Raw genomic sequence first — 19,990 nt, 5'->3', positions numbered from 1 at the left:
AAAATTTAGGTCCTAAATCACTCGTGGAGCTCACGGAAATTATCAAATAAATTTGGACAACAGAAGAATTTCCTGACGATTGAAAGTGTGCACTTATCCACCCCTCGCACAAAAAAGGAGACAGAACGGATGTCAACAATTACCGAGGCATTTTACTACTACCAGTCACGTACAAGATCTTATCTTCATGCCCATTGCAGAGAACACAGGAACAAATTGAGTACAAGATTGTTGAGTATCAAGCGGGTTTCCGACCCGGACGTTCCTGCCCTGAACAAATTTTTAATTTAGAAACAACGTTGAAATACAGAGCTATTAGACATAAGCCCACCAAACGTAGATTAGTCGACTTCAAGAAGGCGTATAACTCAGTCTACCGTAAATCCCTTGTCAACACTCTTAACAGGACTCGGACTTTACTAGGAAACACGTAAGCTCATTTAACAGACACTCTCCAACACAACCTCTAAAGTAAAATTCATGGGGGGAATCTCGAAATATTTTGAGGTCAGAACAGGATTAAGACGAGGAGACGGTCTATCTCCAAGACTGTTCAGTATCGTTTTGGACAATGTCATAAGGGAATTGGAGAGCGAGCTTAGAAAACGTGGCCCATGGAAACCAATGAAGATTGGAAAGAAAACTGAAGTCACCTACCTAGCATTTGTTGATGACCATGCAACTTTGACAGACAGTGAACAAAATGCAATACATCAAATAGAAATACTGAAGGAAAGCGCCGAGAGGGTTGGCTTGCAAATTTATTTTGAGAAAACGAAGTTTGTGTGTACACTCTTAAACATACAGAATCTCACCACAAAATATGGACGGATAAACAGAGTTCCACATTTTAAATACCTGGGGGAACCTTTGGAACCAACTGGACTAGAAAAAAAATCTCAAGAAACTCGAGCAAAGAAACTAAAGAGAGCCTACAGTCGAACACATCAACTTTACAACAAAAAGTGCATGTCCATGCATGCAAAAGTCAGGCACTACAGCACTGTCATTAAACCCGAGGTGCTATAAACAGCAGAAACCTTGTCACTGTATACCAAGATACTATAACAAAATCTACAAAAAGAACGAAAGATCATTAGGAAAATCCTTGGATCACGAAAAACTGAAGCGGATATAGACTGCAAACCAACAAAACTACAGAGGAAATTTCAAATATTGCTGCTGACATTAGAAAAAGACGCCTTAAATTCTATGGACACATACACAGACTCCCTGAGTATAGACTCACACGCCAGATACTCACAGCCACTGAAAACCTTAAAGGTATGACATGGACCGAACAAGTACGAAGAGACCTTACTGATGCTCAACTCACGATTCAGGATACTGCAGACCGTAGCATCTACAGAAGCAAAATAGACAAGTGGAAAGTCCAGCTAGAGGGAAGAGCCCAAAAGACCAGTACAAAGTGGACAGATGAAAGAAGGAAAGCCATGCGCGAAAAAAATGAAGGTCTCATGGAAAAAAACGCAGGAAGAACTGTAGAAGCTTTACGTGATCCACAAATATATATATATATATATATATATATATATATATATATATATATATATATATATATATATATATATATAGCACCATGTAATTTCAGGCATGAGTGACAGTTTTTACATCTCCACCTACATTATTCCTTGGATTAGTGCATTCTCAAATACGAGTATACCGGGTGATCAAAAAGTCAGTACAAATTTGAAAACTGAATAAATCACGGTATAATGCAGATAGAGAGGTACAAATTGACACATATGCTTGGAAATGACATGGGGTTTTATTAGGACACATAAATAAATAAATAAATAAAATACAAAAGTTCAAAAATCTCCGACAGAAGGCGCTTCACCTGATCAGAATAGCAATAATTAGCATAGCAAAGTAAGACAAAGCAAAGATGATGTTCTTTACAGGAAATGTTCAATATGCCCACCATCATTCCTCAACAATAGCTGTAGTCGAGGAATAATGTTGTGAACAGCTCTGTAAAACATGTCCGGAGTTATGGTGAGGCATTGGCGTCGGATGTTGTCTTTCAGCATCCCTAGAGATGTCGGTCGATTATGCTACACTTGCAACTTCAGGTAACCCCAAAGCCAATAATCGCACGGACTTAGTTCTGGGAACCTGGGAGGCCTAGCATGACGAAAGTGGCAGCTGAGCACACGATCATCACCAAACGAAGCACGCAAGAGATCTTTCACGCGTCTAGCAATATGAGGTGGAGCGCCATCCTGCATAAACATCGTATGTTCCAGCAGGTGTTTATCAGCCAGACTAGGGATGATGCGATTCTGTAACATATCGTCGTACCTCTCACCCGTCACGGTAGCAGTTACTGACGTTGTGCTGTCCAGCGCCATCTGTCGTACATTTTCTGAAGTTTGTTTTCTTTTTCGGTTCTAATAAAACCCCATGCCATTCCAAGCATGTGTGTAAATTTTTACCTATCTATCTACATTATTCCGTGGTTTATTAAGTTTTCAAATTTATACTGACTTTTTGATCACCCTGTATATAAGGAAAAGAACGAGGGAGGAAAGAAAAGAAAAGAAAATAATAATAATAATTAGGTACATTACATGTCTTCATGGCGTTGCAGTTTGAATGGCCGGCAATGAGTATGAGGGAATGACCGTGTTTCAGTTCCTTGTCTGATCATACAGATTCAAGGTGTTTATGGTTTCCCTAAATCGCATAAGGCAAATGCCGGGATAATTTCTTTCAAAATGCCATAGCTGATTTCCTTTGCAATCCTTATTCAGTCCGAACGAGTGTTCGTCTCAGATGGGCGCGTCGTCGGTGCGTCGATTAAAGATCTTAATGTTCTTTGCATCCTTGTACAAGGGGACCCGAAAGTCCGTTAACATTTGAAAATGCACTAATCCACGGAATAATGTAGTTAGCAATGTAAAAACTGTCACTCATGCCTGAAATTACATGGGGTTTTATTGAAAGTAAAAACGAGTACAAAACTGGCCAACAAATGGCTCAGGACAGCAACACGTCAGTGATGCTGCATGCGAATCGTGTATAAAATAAGCTGTAATGAGAGAGTCATATCATCACCACCGTGGCTGATAAATACGTGCTGGAAGATACGACTTTTATGCAGGATAGCGCTCCATCTCATTTTGCTACACGTGTGGAAGACCTCTAGCGCAAATTGGTTGAAGAGGATTGCGTGCTGATCCGCCACTTCCTTCATGCTTGGCATCCCAAGTCCCGTGTGACTTGGTTGTTGGGGTTACCTGAAGTTGCAAGTCCACCGCAATCGTCCAACCTTATTACGGATGCTAAGAGACAACATCCGACAGCAATTTCACACCATACCTACTAATGTGCTGTACTATACTGTTTACACCACTGTCACCCGACTACGGATATTGTTGATCAATGACGGCCGGCATGTAGAGCATTCGTTGTAAACATCATCATCTTTGCCAAAAATCAATTGCTACGCTAGTTATTGCTTTTGTATTATGTACAGCGCCATCTGTTGCTTATTTTGTTCACCATTTTTTTTGGTTTCAATACAACCGCATGTCACTTCAAACAGCTGTGTCGATTTTTACCTGTATGCCTGCATAATTCCGTGAAGTATTGAATTTTCAAATATTAACTGGCTTTTGGGTCACCCTGTATATACGTTTCAACTTTTTTCCTAACATACTGACATTTTCCGTGTACTGTCTCCTTTCAATGAGGACACTTCAGGTTTCTTAAGATAAGATTGTCGTTCTTAAATGAGCTTCGTTGCTGCATAATAGTCGGATGGATTAAACAATACACCTTCACCGTTCCGAGAGGAAACTGCCATTTGGCGGATTATTGCATCACGTTTCACATTATAATGATATTGATTATATAATGACCATTATATATATATATATATATATATATATATATATATATATATATATATAAGTGAATATAATAATATAATGGTCATTATAATATCATTATAATAATATGATATAATGATATTCACACTATAATGATAAGGTCTTACACAGCAAAGATACATTTCGCAAACACTATCAGTAACAACTGAAGCAAATAGGTGGTGATAGGACTTTATCTACTGCACTATCTTCTAGAAGTATATACGACGAACCATTGAATTTTCTGGCTGAAAGGACGCTAGAGTGGCTCAAATGCGGAAGCACCTCGGCTTGATTTCCACTGCTGAGCATTGAGCAGCGTTGTTTCGCAGCTTTGTCAGTTAAATCACGCAGTGATGGTCTTATTGAGCACTGAATAAAACACAAGTATTTTTATGTGGAAAATGCCGTCTGGAGGCTGTACATACAGTAAGCACAAGCATTTAAGGAACACATGTTTGAATAAGTGAAGTGATTGTAATGATAAGCGTTCTCAAAATGTGCATAACAAGTCAAATTGTAATACACAGAAGAAGGTAAAAGATAACTAAGGATCTGTTCGGTGATGATCAGTTAGGCCTTAAGAAGGGTAATGGCAGCAGAGAAGCAGTTGTGACGTTGAGCTTGATAATAAAAGCGAGACTTAAGAAAAATCGAGCCGTGTTCGTAGGATTTGTCGACCTAGATAAAGGATTCGACAATGGTGCAAGGTAATACACGGTCCAGTCACATTAAAGTGACCACCTGTTAAAAGCCTGCTTAAACACCGGTTACAGAGCGGACATGCAGGAAGAGAGTTAATGGAATTCTGGAAGGATACCCACAGGGATGTGGAACAATGCCGTGCCGGCTCCAGTGCCGCGGACCACCGTGCTAGGTTTCTATGTTGAGGATCCAATGCGCGGACATTTCTACCGCGTTCGACCCACAGATTCTCGATTGGTTTTAAACCCGGAGGGGGGGGGGGGTTGGATTTCCACGGGAGTACGGTAAACTCAACCTGGTGCTCTTCAAACTACGCAGGTACACTGCGAGCTACGTGACATGTTGCATTGTCCTGCTGGGAGATGCCATCGATCCGAGCAAAAACCGAACTGCATGTAAGGGTGGACATGGTCCCACTGTATAGATGAACACTTCTGTTGATCTACTGTACCTTCCAGAATGACGAGATCACCAAGAGAGTGCAGGCCGCAGTGGCCGAGCAGCTCTAGGTGCTTCAGTCTGGAACTGCGCAGCTGCTACGGTCGCAGGTTCGAATCCTGCCTCGGGCATGGGTGTGTGTGATGTCCTTAGGTTAATTAGGTTTAAGTAGTTCTAAGTCTAGGGGACTGATGACCTCAAATGTTAAGTTCCATAGCACTCAGAGCCATTTGAACCACCAAGAGAGTATCACGAAAACCTTCCCCAGACTATAGTACTCCCTCCTCTGACCTGGACCGTTCCGGATTGGCGCGGTGCCCTACACGCCAACGGCCACCTGTCCGATGACGTATAAAATGTGATTCATCTGGGAAGATCACACAGTGGACGCCCACTTGCGCTATGGGTGCGAAAATTCTAGTCCTGAACTGTTAGCATGGCTGCATGAACTAGGCGCCTGCTGCGGAGCCCCATACACAGCAACGTTCGCTGAACGGTCGTTGTAGACACTCATACAATGATGGCTTTCACGACGTTTCAACCGCAGAGATTCTTCCGGGTTGTAGGCCCATAGTCTATGGAACTCTTCTATCCCTGACGTCTCGTCCAAAGCTACGTTGGACATCTTCGGAGTGCTCCTGGTTGTGCTGAGTCTTGCCGACTGACGAGTCGGACGTTGAAGAATGGCCTAAATACAGTGGAAAGTGGGCGTGGTCCGGAAATCACGTGATAGCAGAGATAAACCTTGGCAAGGATAAAATATAACTGTCAATGTCATCGACAGTTATATTTTATCCTTGACAAGGATAAAATACTTCTCATCGATTCTGTAGCGTCACTGTCCGTATATCGCTGAGTTTCATAGTTTCTTCTTTTCTGTTGGGAATCATTTTAACAGAGAAGAAGAAGCTGTGAAACTCTGCGGTATATGGACAGTGGCGCTACAGAATCGATGAGAAGTTTTATCTTTGATTTACTATGATCGACAGTTATATTTTATCCTTTAAAAGGTTTATCTCTGCTATCACGTGAACCCGGAAGAATGCTCGGCAGTTGTAGACACTGTTGGTAGTCCATTCGCTAATTTAGGTCAGTGGGTCACGTCTATTTGCCCATATTAATCTCCCCAGCAGTCGTTCACCGAGTCATCTACGGCCCGTGGTACACCACAGTTCTCTCGGCACCGTATTTAGATAGCGCCATTTTGCCATGAACGGTGTACTTTAACTACGGTGGGACTGGAACAGTGTGAAAACTTAGACGGTTTGGAGATGTTTCCACCCTTGGCCCGAAAGCCTAACATCATGCCCACCTGGACGTCAGATGAACCGCTCCATTTCTGCATTACGAAAACGACTGCTCTGTTTTCCGCGCCCTGCCCCCACCCCGACAAGCTTTATATACCCTCTACTGCTAGTGCTGCCACGTGCCGTTTGTGAGTGATTATGGCGCGTTGACGTTGAACATAGGCGGTGGTCACATTAATGTGACTGGATCGTGTAGAAATTATTAGAAAAATAGGTTTCAGCTATAGGAAGACACAGATAACATACACTTCTGGCCATTAAAATTGCTACACCAAGAATAAATGTACATGATAAACGGGTATTCATTGGACAAATATATTATATTAGAACTAACATGTGATTACATTTTCACGCATTTATTGTGACGAGCCACTTGCTCGGCCACCACTGACCAGATGTTTTCAGTTGGTGAGAGATCTGGAGAATGTGCTGACTAGGGCAGCAGTCGAACATTTTCTGTATCCAGAAAGGCCCGTACAGGACCAGCACCATGCGGTCGTGCATTATCCTGCTGAAATGTAGGGTTTCGCAGGGATCGAATGAAGGGTAGAGCCACGGGTCGTAACGCATCTGAAATGTAACGTCCACTGTTCAAAGTGCTGTCAATGCGAGCAAGAGGTGACCGAGACGCGTAACCAATGGCACCCCATACCATCACGCCGGGTGGTACGCCAGTATGGCGATGACGAATACACGCTTCCAATGTACGTTCACCGTGATGTCGTCAAACAAGGATGCGATCATTATGATGCTGTAAACAGAACCTGGATTCGTCCGAAAAAATGACGTTTTGCCATTCGTGCACCCAGGTTCGTCGTTGAATACACCATCACAGGCGCTCCTGTCTGTGATGCAGCGTCAAGGGTAACCGCAGCCATGGTCTCCAAGCTGATAGTCCATGCTGCTGAAAACGTCGTCGAACTGAATGAGATTTTCACTCTGCAGCGGAGTGTGCGCTGATATGAAACTTCCTGGCAAATTAAAACTGTGTGCACCGACCGAGACTCGAACTCGGGACCTTTGCCATTCGCGGGCAACTGCTCTACCATCTGAGCTACCGAAGCACGACTCACGCCCTGTACTCACAGCTTTACTTCTGCGCACACTCCGCTGCAGAGTGAAAATCTCATTCTGGAAACATCCCCCAGGCTGTGGCTAAGCCATGTCTCCGCAGTATCCATTCTTTCAGGAGTGCTAGTTTTGCAAGGTTCGCAGGAGAGCTTCTGCAAAGTTTGGAAGGTAGGAGACGAGATACTGGCAGAAGGAAAGCTGTGAGTACCGGGCGTGAGTCGTGCTTCGGTAGCTCAGATGGTAGAGCACTTGCCCGCGGAAGGCAAAGGTCCCGAGTTCGAGTCTCGGCCGGTGCACACAGTTTTAACCTGCCAGGAAGTTTCATGTCGTCGAACTGTTCGTGCAGATGGTTGTTGTCTTGCAAACGTCCCCATCTGTTGACTCAGGGATCGAGAGGTGGCTGCACGATCCGTAACAGCCATGCGGATAAGATACCTGTCATCTCGACTGTTGATACGAGGCCGTTGGAATCCAGCACGGCGTTCCGTATTACCCTCCTGAACCCACAGATTCCATATTCAACTAACAGTCATTGGATCTCGACCAATGCGAGCACCAATGTCGCGATACGATAAACGGCTATCGCGATAGGCTACAATCCGACCTTTATCCAAGTCGGAAACGTGATGGTACGCATTTCTCCTCCTTACACGAGGCATCACAACAACGTTTCACCAGGCAACGCCGGTCAACTGCTGTTTGTGTATGAGAAATCGTTTGGAAGCTTTCCTCATGTCAGCACGTTGTATGTGTCGCCACCGGCGCCGACCTTGTGTGAATGCTCTGAAAAACTAATCATTTGCATATCAGAGCATCTTCTTCTTGTCGGTTAAATTTCGCGTCTGTAGCACGTCATCTTCGTGGTGTGGCAATTTTAATGGCCAGTAGTGTATAATGTGTATATAAACCAGGAAAAAGCAATGAAAATTGTAGACCAAAAGCGAAGTGATCCGATTGGAAAGGGTGTGAGATACAGATGTAGCCTTTCCCCCTTTTGCTCTATCTGTACATCTAAGGAGTCGTGACGAAAATAAAAGATAGGTTGAAGAGTTGCATTAAAATTTAGGCTGGAAGAATGTCAACGATAAAATTCGCTGATGACATTGGTATCCTGACTGAAAGCGAAGCACTATTATAGGACACAATGAATGGAATATATAATCTACTGAGCACATAATCTGGATTGAGATCAAAGCGAAGAAAGACGAAAGTAATGAGAAACAGCAGAAACTGGATGAGTAGGAAACTTAACATCAAAAGTGAGGGACCAAGGAATAGTCGGAGTCAAGAAATTCTGCTTCCTTGGTAGCTAAATCAGGTAATACGGACGAAACATGAAGGACATAAAAAGCAGATCAGCTCAAGAAAAGAGTACATTCCTGGCCAAGACAAGTATGCTAGTAGCAGGTATATCCTCAAATTGAGGAAGACATTTCTGAGAATCTACGTTTAGAGCCCAACATGGTACGGCAGTTAATAATGGACTGTGGAAAAGAGAGATAGAAGACATTCAAAGAGTTAGAGACGTGGCGCTTCAGAAATATGTTGGAAATTAGGTGGACTGACAAGATGCGGAATGAGAACTTTCTCCCCAGAAACGGCGAGGAGAGGTAGATGTGGAAAACACTGACAAGAAGAAAGGGGAAGAGCAATAGGAAGTGTGTTAAGACATCAAGCAATATGTTTTGTCGCACTGAAGGGAGCAGTAGAGGGAAAAAACTGTAGGAAAAGACAGAACTGCATTATATGCAACAAACAACTGAGGGATGTTGCGAGTAAATACTACTTTGAGATGGAGGATTGGAGTTTTTGGCTGATTCCATCAAACCATTCAGAAGGAATTTCGCTTTCTGTTTTACACTGTAACATAAATTTATATTAGCTGTGAAGTATGGTACCTGCAGTTTCTGAAATATGAAATGACAACGTGAAGCAATTGTAATGCTCAGGTATCCCAGTAATCACGAACAGCAGTAGGAGAGGACAAAAGAAGGTCAGCATTAGGGTCTCATAAGCATTGAGCACTTGATCGGACTGAATGGAGAAAGATGCAGGAAGTACCCCATTTGCCCTTTAGTAGTAGTCATCCTGGTACTGGCGAGAAGTCTTTAATTAATGTCAAGAACAACAAACCAGATTAGTGTTCCAGGATTTCACTCCTGATTCTTCAGAAGACGACTACTCCCTCCAACTTCCCTCCCTCCCAACTCCTTTCTCCACAGAACACGAAATATCGTGAGTGTTTTTATCTAAAATACTACACCTAAAGCATACAGAGAAATGCGCTGTATGGAAAGTTGTCTTACGAGCTGATACGGAACTTCGTGGTGTACCTCCTATTTCAGTTTTCATTGACGGAACGCTGCTTGTGCTGTATCTTTTCCTTCCTGGGTATATTTCCACGCCCCTCTCGTCGTTTGCTTGTTTTCCTTGAGGTGCCCCTTTAATTGAGCGGCCAGTTCTTGGGTTTCGTCGCACGTCCCGTTTCCGCACGTGAGCACTACGGCTTCTACCGACTAACACCGCCAATGGCGCTACGACTTATCTCCGCTGCCGCCACAATTCCAGGAGGCACAAAAGATGTCTCCGGTGACCCATTTTCGCTTCATAAGCCGAAATCCAGCACTAATACGAAACAATAAAACTGTAAGCCGTGTTTGGTTGACGCAGTTTCAAAACGCGTGTTTAAGATTATATCTGTGGTGCAAGGACACCTACTTGGAATCACCTTATGAACGAATTCAAAAAAAGTTTCAGAAATATCTTTCCAAATCGAATTTGCGAACTTTATTAAGTGTTGTCTCAATAAGCCTATGAATGAACATTGCAAAAAGAAGAAATTGTTGCTACATTTGATAACATTTTAAGAAATCTCAGATGAACTACTGACGTAAATGCATATTCTGCGGTGCCATCGTAAGATGTAATTTATCATCGTGGCATCATATGAAATAAATGTATGTTGTAGTATCACTTACCAAGTGGCTTTTATTTGCGATGGATATTAATTAATCTCGCCAGAGTATGTACAGTGCTGACGAACTGAATGATCAAAATTCGTGATGTTCGCTATGCTGTAACTGTTGATATCAATGGTACGTATAATAAAAATTTTCCTTCTAATTCTGTTGAAAGACTCAGTCATATTTTGAAAAAAAATCATATTTGTACCATCAGCAGTATAACTGTAGAGTTATTCTCTACCGGCTTCGATTATAAAAAAACATGTTCACGGGAGAAAACTGTAAGGTATAGAAGAGGGACGAATATAAAACATAGACAGAGAACATACAGAATGAGGAAATTAAAAAAAATTAACCTGTAGTCCTTACACAGTATACATCAATGGATGAAAAATACATATTAATCAACTATGACACAACCAAGTGCAGAAAAAACATAAATGCACAAGAGTATGCCTGAGTGTAATCCACGTAAATATGACATAAATTAGCATAATTACAGTAACGTGTACTTGGTGAGAATTTCAAATTTAACAACTAGCACGTTATAGTTTTCAAAGGCACACATGTTATGTGATCGTCAGAGAGCTCATTTGAAACGAATACAAAGTGTGAATACCTAAAAGGTTACAGATGTTCTTTCGTCTAGTCAATGATTACAGTAATAAAAACATAGTAATGACATAGATACGTACCCCGAGGCGGTGTGCTATGTCGGCCTTAGTATTACAGGAATTAAACTGAAGGTGTATGTGTGAGATAAACACTGTGAAAGGGTCAATCTAGATGATCGTAATGGAGTAGGACATTTGAAACATTATACTATGTGGTAATTGCAGATGAGGTTACTAGTATATGTAGATCGACAGAAGCAATAACAGTATAAAAAACGCTGAAAGGAGGCGCAGAGAACATCTATTTGTAATAAATAATTAATCCTTTTCACCCTTAAAATTATACTAAAGTGAGTAGCAACTAGTACTGATGTAACATTTGGCTCACAAGGGAATCAATAGTCGACAGTAAAAGACTCACAGATTGATCATGGTCGTACCACTGAATATATCTATCAAGCTTTTAAGGGTATTGCTTTCCATGTGAGGCAATCTATTTATTCGTTGGCAGGGAGTAGTTTCAGAATAAACAAAAAGTAAATTTAATCACAAAGAATGTAAATCTTAGGCACTGTAATATACGTCAAACTAACAAACTTAAGTGATAGTTTCCGTAAATTCCAATAACCCTATGACAAAGGCGAGACTGAGGTCTGGTGCGAGGGATAACACGAAACCTATGCATCGAGTAACATGTGATGTAAATCACAAGTACAGTATGATCTATAATTGGAAAATTCTGTATTGAATTTAAACGTTAAGTGCCTTTTTACAACGAATGTGTACATAATACTTGTAGTTTTGAAAACTGTAATGCGTCAGTTATTAATTGCGAAGTTCTTACCGAGAACACATTGGTGCAATTGCTCAGTTGACATGTTAATATAGATCATATCTGATGAAAATGTATTTCTGATCCGTTGATGCACACCGTGTAAATAGTACAGTTTAAAAACGTTTTTAATCTCCCGCATTCTTAATTATGACTGTATATGTTGTACATTCGTCTCTCTTTTGTACCTTGAAATTTTCTCCTGTGAAAATGGTTGTTAAACCGAAACCGGTAGAGAATAAATATACAGTAATACAGCTGATGGGGCAAATAGACTGTTTTCAAAATACTTAACAGCCGTAGACAGTCATCTGTGATAAGTTTTACTCAGTCATGTTTTTAGTTGTCAGGCCTGACACACGTCTAATACTGAGCTTAATATCGGGAAATGGTCATACAGAAATGCAAGTAATATTACACAGTTCTTAATGATAATATGCTTATAACACATGTGTTATTTTTAATATTTTTATTCCTCACTATCAAAGGGAACTTTCATATTGTATTCACGTAACGGTATCGATACTTACGTTGAGCTTCTGAACACTTCGTTTCTTCTTTGTGCATCCAACTTCAACTACACACATTCTAAATTACTAACATAAATATTTATGATAAATAGGCCAATAATGTATAACCTTATATCGTCAATGTTGGACTATGATCTGAAAACTGCGACTGCTTATGACATAAAAGGTAAATTAAAACAATTATCTGTGTCAGTCACTTATATTTTTTTCCACAACCCTTGAATGAGTGGATTACATTACAAAAATTTTTTGGCTGTAGTTAGCTGTCTCTTTTGAGCTTCATTCGAAGATGTGCCAGAAGGAAGAAGCCTATCTCTGGACTGTGCGTTGTCGTTTTGTGTTTCTATGCCTGTGTAAAGGGGGCGTACAGCTTCAAACGTAGAATTGCTGTGGACTGTGCTTAAGGATTTCGCCATCACTTAGGTGCCAGTCGATAACACGTCAGATACGTTCGGTAAGGTTGACATATGATGAATAACTTTGGAAGCGATAGGAGGACTGTGGCGTCGTTGCTCAGACAGTTGTCTTATTCTAAAATTACGTAGCCATTGAGGAAGACATCAGCTATAACGATATGTGGACTTAACTGAGAGATTTATCGGTGCCTTCTAAAACAGACACTTTCCTCAAGGAGGCCACGGGATGGAGATGTGTCATTGAGAGAGGCAAACCACATTTAATACAGTATTGCACTACTTTACCCATTTTTTGGCCTCTGTCTAGTTACGAAAATTATCTTAGAAGATTATGTTTCCTCTTAAGAACATAATTTAACGTCATCAAGTATAAAAAGACTTCAGGAAGTAATACTTCCAAATTCTACTGTGTAATAAATTTAATAGTTATTTATGTAGTAACCAAGTAATACACGAAACCGACCAAAGTAGCATAAATATGGATTTATTCATTAAACTCTGAACAGTAAGGGAAATACGCTTCTCATGACCCCACACGAAACAAGAGAAAAGAATCATACAAAAGGTGCAACACTAGCGATAGGTAAGGGTATGAAAGGGCGAATCACCGGTAGACCGTGTAGTGTGCGCGCTTCCTACAGGCGGTCTCCAGTTGCTGGCCCGCACTCATATAGTTTGGTGGTTCATTTCAGTAAAATGAGCGGCGACTTTACACTCACACACACTAGTAGCAAGGTATAGCAGTTTATGTTCTTTTGAAACATTTAGCGCGGCACGGTTTTGGAGCTGGAAGATAGAGTAGCCAGCTGATCGGTTTTCACATTTTTTAATATGATGTTGAGTGTTGTAGTGGTGTCCCGTCCACAGACTGGATTGATGTGGCTCTCCACACTAGTCTACGCTGCGCAAGACTCTTAATCTCTGCATGCACAGGGCATTAAAGTTTTTCATATTCTCTCGGTCGCTACACGCAAACTGTCAGTCCTACAGAAAAAATGAACAGGAAATTTTTGCGAAAAATTTAGTGTACTCAAATTTTGTACTGGAATACGTCTTCCCTAGATGCCTAAGTTTTAGAATTATACAAGAAAAGCAAAAGCGACCTCCAAAGGCTTTTTTTCTCGAATAACAGTGTTAAATTCTTGGGATTACAGCTTGATAATAAATTCAACTGGGAGGAGCACACCACAGAATTGCTGAAGCATCTAAACAAATCTCTATTTGCAATGCAAATTGTGTCAGACATAGAGGATATAAAAATGAAATACTATGCTTACTTTCATTCGATAATGTCATATGGGATTATTTCTTGGGGTAATTCATCAAGCCAAGATAAAGATTTCCGGGCACAAAAATGTGCAGTAAGAGTTATATGTGGTGTGAACTGAAGAACATCCTGCATAAACCTGTTTAGGGAACTAGGGATACTGACTACTGCTTCCCAATATATTTATTCCTTAATGAAATTTATAATTAAAAATATATCACTTTTTGAAACCAGCAGCTCAATTCATTGAATAAATACTAGAAATAAGAATAATATTCACAAGGATTTAAAGTCACTTACTCTTGTACAAAAGGTGTGCATTATTCAGGAACACTCATTTTCAATAACTTGCCAGCAGCCATAGAAAGCTTAACAACCAATGAAATTCAGTTTAAGAGAAGCCTAAAGGATTTATTGGTGGCCAACTCCTTCTACTCCATTGATGAATTTCTCAGTAGACCCAACTGATTTGTGTGTCATGTATATATAACTTCGGCACCACGTCAGTCAAGTAGTGTGTTCATTATAAATAAGTGTGTGTGTGTGTGTGTGTAAGTACAATCTAACTTCTGTACCATTTCAGTGCAGTAATATGTTCATTGTAAATAAGTATTGTAGTAGTTCTATTACATGTTTATTAACTTATAAATAAAAAACCTTTTTTTATTTTAAATTCTGTGCATTAGTGTTTGTAAAATGAGTCTTTTATATAGTGTTCATTAAAAAAATTACGATCATTCCACTTGGGACCTGTGGAAGGTACATTAGCTTATTTGTTTCAGTTGTAAATATTTGTCATATATTATTGTTTTTCTGACATGTCTTACATCCTGGAGGACCTCCTCATTAGGAATCAATTGGAATGAAAGTAAATCTAATCTATTCTAATCGAAAGCTATGATTTCCAACGAAAACATATCCCAATACAAATTTTAACTAAATGAAAGTTCCTACAAAATGTCCCTTTCATTTTTTTACTGTGAGACTGATAAGTTGCATATAGTGAGTGATAGGAGATGAAAATTTCACACATGGTGTTTGAAGGCAATGTGAACTGCATGAAACCCGTCGGTAGGGCAGCTGAATCACCTTGCATACTCGTATATTGTAAACTACATGCATTTGAACTCGTTATTGTCAAGCTTTGATCTCTCTCCACAAGTTTAACCCCTTACGCTTCCCTCCAGTACCAAATTGCCAATTCGTTGCTGCATCAGGATGTGTCCTATCAACTGATCCTAGTTGTACAGATAACAATATTAAGTGATTTTTTCAAACTCAGGTGTCTTTAGAGTGTGAAAACGGAAACAGTGTTATTGTAGTCACAAAGATGGCGCTCTATGCTGTACAGCTCAAACCAGCATGCATAAATAAACTAGTTGTCTGCAAGCGGTCTTTGCAAACACAATCATTGTCCATCGCTCGTAATAGAAAATGAAAATTTCCGTCACATATTGTAGCCTCTCTGCGGAAATTGATTCAGTTACCACACAGATTGACGATTCAAGCTCGTTAAACGTGGTGGCATAGTTCCGATAGATAGTGTCCCTCAGTGTGCCCCAGTCCATGATGGCCGCATTACATTTGGAATAATGTGCCGCAGTGACTCTATTCCCGAAGTACTCATCAAGAACACGAAAGATGCACTCGGTTCGAAGTGGTTGGAGCCCATCTTGTACGGACCACTCAGTGCATGGCCGATCATCCAACGCTTTCTGCGTTTCGACAAAATGTTCTAAAACTTGAACGTAACTTTCACTAGTTATCGAGCCCCGCATGAAAAGACTCCATTATGCCTCTACTGTTTGCCACAGGCTGAGCAGTAACATCGAGAGAATTCAGTGGTTCAAATTCACCCCAGAATCTCCATTCACGAACCATTCAGAACAGTCTATGAACCAGATGCTACTAAGATCAAATCCATCATTATCAATTATGTGAGAATCTGGTTTGCAGGCGGCCGGAGTGGTCGAGCGGTTCTGGGCGTTACAGTCTGGAACCGCGCGACCGCTACGGTCGCAGGTTCGAATCCTGCCTCGGGCATGGATATGTGTGATGTTTCAAAAAATGGCTCTGAGCACTATGGGACTGAACATACATGCTCATCAGTCCCCTAGAAATTAGAACTACTTAACCCTAACTAACCTAAGGACATCACACAACACCTAGTCATCACGAGGCAGAGAAAATCCCTGACCCCGCCGGGAATCGAACCCGGGAATCCGGGCGCGGGAAGCGAGAACGCTACCACACGACCACGAGCTGCGGACTGTGTGTGATGTCCTTAGATTAGTTAGGTTTAAGTAGTTCTAAGTTCTAGGGGACTGATGACCTTAGAAGTTAAGTCCCATAGTACTCAGAGCCAACCTGGTTTTCACAGGTAGCCGTTTGTCGCACAACAGGTACTGGTGTGACCGGTGATTTTGGAATCTGAGCGAAAACATATTTAAACTGTTTCTCAGTTTGTACTCGTGTTGAAACGCTTCAAAACAGCCTCTACTACAATTCGTAGGGCAGACTACCTCGATTCTTGCTGGACAAGTACAGAAATTGCAGTGACGTTCTCAGCAATTACGAAGGTTGGCATACAGTTCCCACTACATCATATTCTACATTACCTGTCAGAAAAAGACTAAGAGCTTGAGATTGGTCTTCACATCGGGTCTTGGTCTTTTGGGAACATGATATTGTGTTCGAAAACTGCACTTTGTTGCCGTTGCATTGTGTTATAATGTGTTATTCCAGTACCAGTAACACACGTTGTTCAGTGCATTCAAGCTCTTTCTTCGATACTCTAACTTCCGCTCACGTTTCGGCAGTGGAACTGGGCTTCGTAGTACTATTTATAGGCACTGCGGTATTGCAATGACAGTGCCATCAGTTAGCAGCTTTTGTAACTACTACTTCGAAACTTTATAACATCCCTATAGCTTCCACAATAAAAGTATCTTCTATTGATCTTTCTTTTCATGTTATTTAATTTTAGAAAAAAGGAGTTCTTTGATGGAGACATTGTAAATAATCACTGGCTGTGAGCTGATTACGGAACAGCCTTCGAAAGAATCAGCCTCCACATTGTTGCGTAAGGAGCAGTGAACAGTTGTAAAGAGTACCGACCAGAGCAGAGCAGACTGCGTCGATATTGATTCAGCGCTTATTATGTCGATGACCTTCAGTTAAGAGTCTGGAGTATTTAGTATGTGCTTATAAGATGCCCGAGTTAGGGACTGTGAATATTTTTCCGTTGCATGATACTGAGGCTAGAACTTGGCAGTGGGAATCTCATATGGGCGAAAACCTTCTCCTTCACGGCACTCTGTTGCCTTTCATTATATTTAGTAGACGTATCTTTCACATTAACAAAAGTAAAAATGCAAAGGTATTCCGAGTTCCCAAGACAAAAAAAATGGCTCTGAGCACTATGGGACTCAACATTTTAGGTCATAAGTCCCCTAGAACTTAGAACTACTTAAACCTAACTAACCTAAGGACATCACACACACCCATGCCCGAGGCAGGATTCGAACCTGCGACCGTAGCAGTCCCGTGGTTCCGGACTGCAGCGCCAGAACCGCACGGCCAGCGTGGCCGGCTTCCCAAGACATTAAGAGTGTGACTGCTAAAACGAAGATTACTTTTTAGTTTTTATGGCTAGCATAAATTGTAATTCGCTTGATATTCTAATTTCATTTTTCGGGTGGAATTGATAGAAGTATTTTTCTTTGGTGTAATCAGCTTCAGAAGTGATCAGTTACAACTGTTTTGATTTCAGTTAGACTGAACAGAAATGTGCAAGGCTTAATCTACAAATCTACTGTTTTTAAACAGACAATAGACGAAAAACGAAAGATAGGAATCATACACTGCCTTAAGCCATTGTCGAAAGTCAAAATAACCTCTGCAGTGGACCCCACAAAAGTAAAATGTAAAGGGTCAAAAGATGATGTGACTTTTTTGTATGTTGATTATCTAGACGTAGAACACGTTATATTGACGATAGCGGGAGTATTATGATGATCTGGAGCTGTACATTTCTTTGTACCAAGGATAACATTGAAACCCCTACTGCGTCGAATTATATTAAAATGCCTGACAGCTCAAATTCCATTAAATACTCAGTCACTATGCGGATTCAGTTGAATGGCGAAAACAAACCATTTTAAAATTTGTCTCCGCCATTCATGAAGCTATTGCAACGAATCGTTACAATGTAATTTAAAATGAAAGACGTAAATATCCTACTAAGAGTACATCCGTACCAAAAATAACACTATCTCCTTAAGAAAGCCGCAAATCATCTTTTTTTCCGACCGACTGTTACTTCAAGTATTGTTTTTACTTCTAGCTAGCTCCCTCGATTGTTTGTGCAGAGGAGAAGCTTTTATATTTATTTTTTAATATACCTGATATTTAGAAACGTACTCTGTTTTATCCATGACCACAATAATTATGATCCTGCTCTACCAACTGTAAACCTGTTATGCAATTTCAGATAATTAAGCCCGATGGAAGTTGTTGATCGAAGCCCACGAGAAAGACGGGCCGTGGTGCGTACGTCACACCACGTGACACTGCAGGGCTTAAGAGTGCCAGCAGCTGCCTCCAGCGGGGAGCGAGTAACTATTTCAGTCAAGTTTAATAATTTTTGACTGCTTGTTTAAATTATTACAAGCCCTTAAGAGCACACGACAAATTTAAGAGCTTCAGTAAGTACCTTTTCAAATAACATATTGGTTTCCCGTGGGTTCTGCACTGAGCCAAGCGTTCGCGAAGTGTGGCGGCCACGCTACATGGGCGACGTCACAAGTTCGTTGCAGAGCCCGCATATCTCGTTGGCTTCGTGGTTGGTTTGGTGATACGAAGACAGCGCACCATCAGCTCGCTACCTACTGAGCTTCTACAGTTACACAAGTCGAGTCTGTTCTCTGACGTTCTTGACTAAGTTTGATTATCACTACCGTTATGCAAATCATTTGTTGCATTAAACTTAATAACGTAACGGTCCTACGAGAACAAGCGTTTTCGCTGTCCAACGAAGACTTCTGCTCCCGACTATTTAAATATTTTGAGCTGTCACGTATTTTCATTTAAATCGATGCAGTAGAATTTTCAATTTTATCGTTAATAAAAAATCTACAGCTCCATATCATTACTACACTCCTGCTGTTATCAATGTAATGTGTCCTACAACGTGAATAATCAACATTCAAAAAATCGTATTATCATTTCACTCTTTACATTTTACTTTTTTGGGATACATTTGACTTCATACACGTACACACCATCGCCATCTATGTGAATGATTTAGAGTTACAAATCTCTGTGAAAAGATGAACCAGAGCGCACTATTGTTGTATTTAGTGTTGTTACCAGGCCATGAACAGGGTGAGACGGTGACTGATCACTCAGAAGGATACGAAGTCGCCGCGTATTAGTTTGAGACAGCGTTATCGGCACCTGACAGACTGGGAAAGCGGCCTCACTTTCGGTCTCCATGTGGCCAGCTGATTTAATCGTGGAATGTCGAAATTTGTGGGTAATTTGCATGTGACATTGTCCCGATGTTGGACTGCATGGAAATATACGAGGGTGAGTCAAAGGAAAACCTTAAATTTGTAATAAAAAATCTAAATTTCGCACCGTTATCCTGTAAGTTGGTAAGAGTGCTACAAACAGCGTGCAGAATGACCTGTAGGTGGCAGCATAGTGCAGATGCAGACATACCGTCGCAGTGTCAATGTAAAGATGGCCGCCCCACTTGCGACTTGCACCAGGGAAGAACAGCGTTCTGTTATTCGGTTTTTGCGTAGTGAAGGTGTGAAACCTATTGAAATTCATCGGCGAATGAAGGTTCAGTACAGTGATGCATGTTTGTCACAGCAGAAAGTCTAAGAATGGAGTAGGAAGTTTGCAAATGGTGTGAATTTAGTGGAAGATGCTCCTTGTCCAGG

The 19,990-nt window shown here is 41.0% G+C and overlaps 2 non-coding genes across 2 annotated transcripts; one reads left to right on the top strand and one right to left on the bottom strand.

The window, feature by feature from the left end:
• Positions 1–7,336: 7,336 nt before the first annotated feature.
• Positions 7,337–7,410, bottom strand: Trnas-cga (transfer RNA serine (anticodon CGA)). Its single transcript has one exon. It is a non-coding gene; the product is annotated as a tRNA-Ser (tRNA).
• A 229-nt stretch (positions 7,411–7,639) lies between these two features.
• Positions 7,640–7,713, top strand: Trnap-cgg (transfer RNA proline (anticodon CGG)). Its single transcript has one exon. It is a non-coding gene; the product is annotated as a tRNA-Pro (tRNA).
• The last annotated feature ends 12,277 nt before the right edge of the window (positions 7,714–19,990 follow it).

This window comes from Schistocerca nitens, chromosome 8, assembly GCF_023898315.1.
Source record: "Schistocerca nitens isolate TAMUIC-IGC-003100 chromosome 8, iqSchNite1.1, whole genome shotgun sequence".
Lineage (NCBI taxonomy): Eukaryota > Metazoa > Arthropoda > Insecta > Orthoptera > Acrididae > Schistocerca > Schistocerca nitens.
Note: the sequence above shows the minus strand (reverse complement) of the source record. Positions and strands in the feature narration are given on the sequence as shown.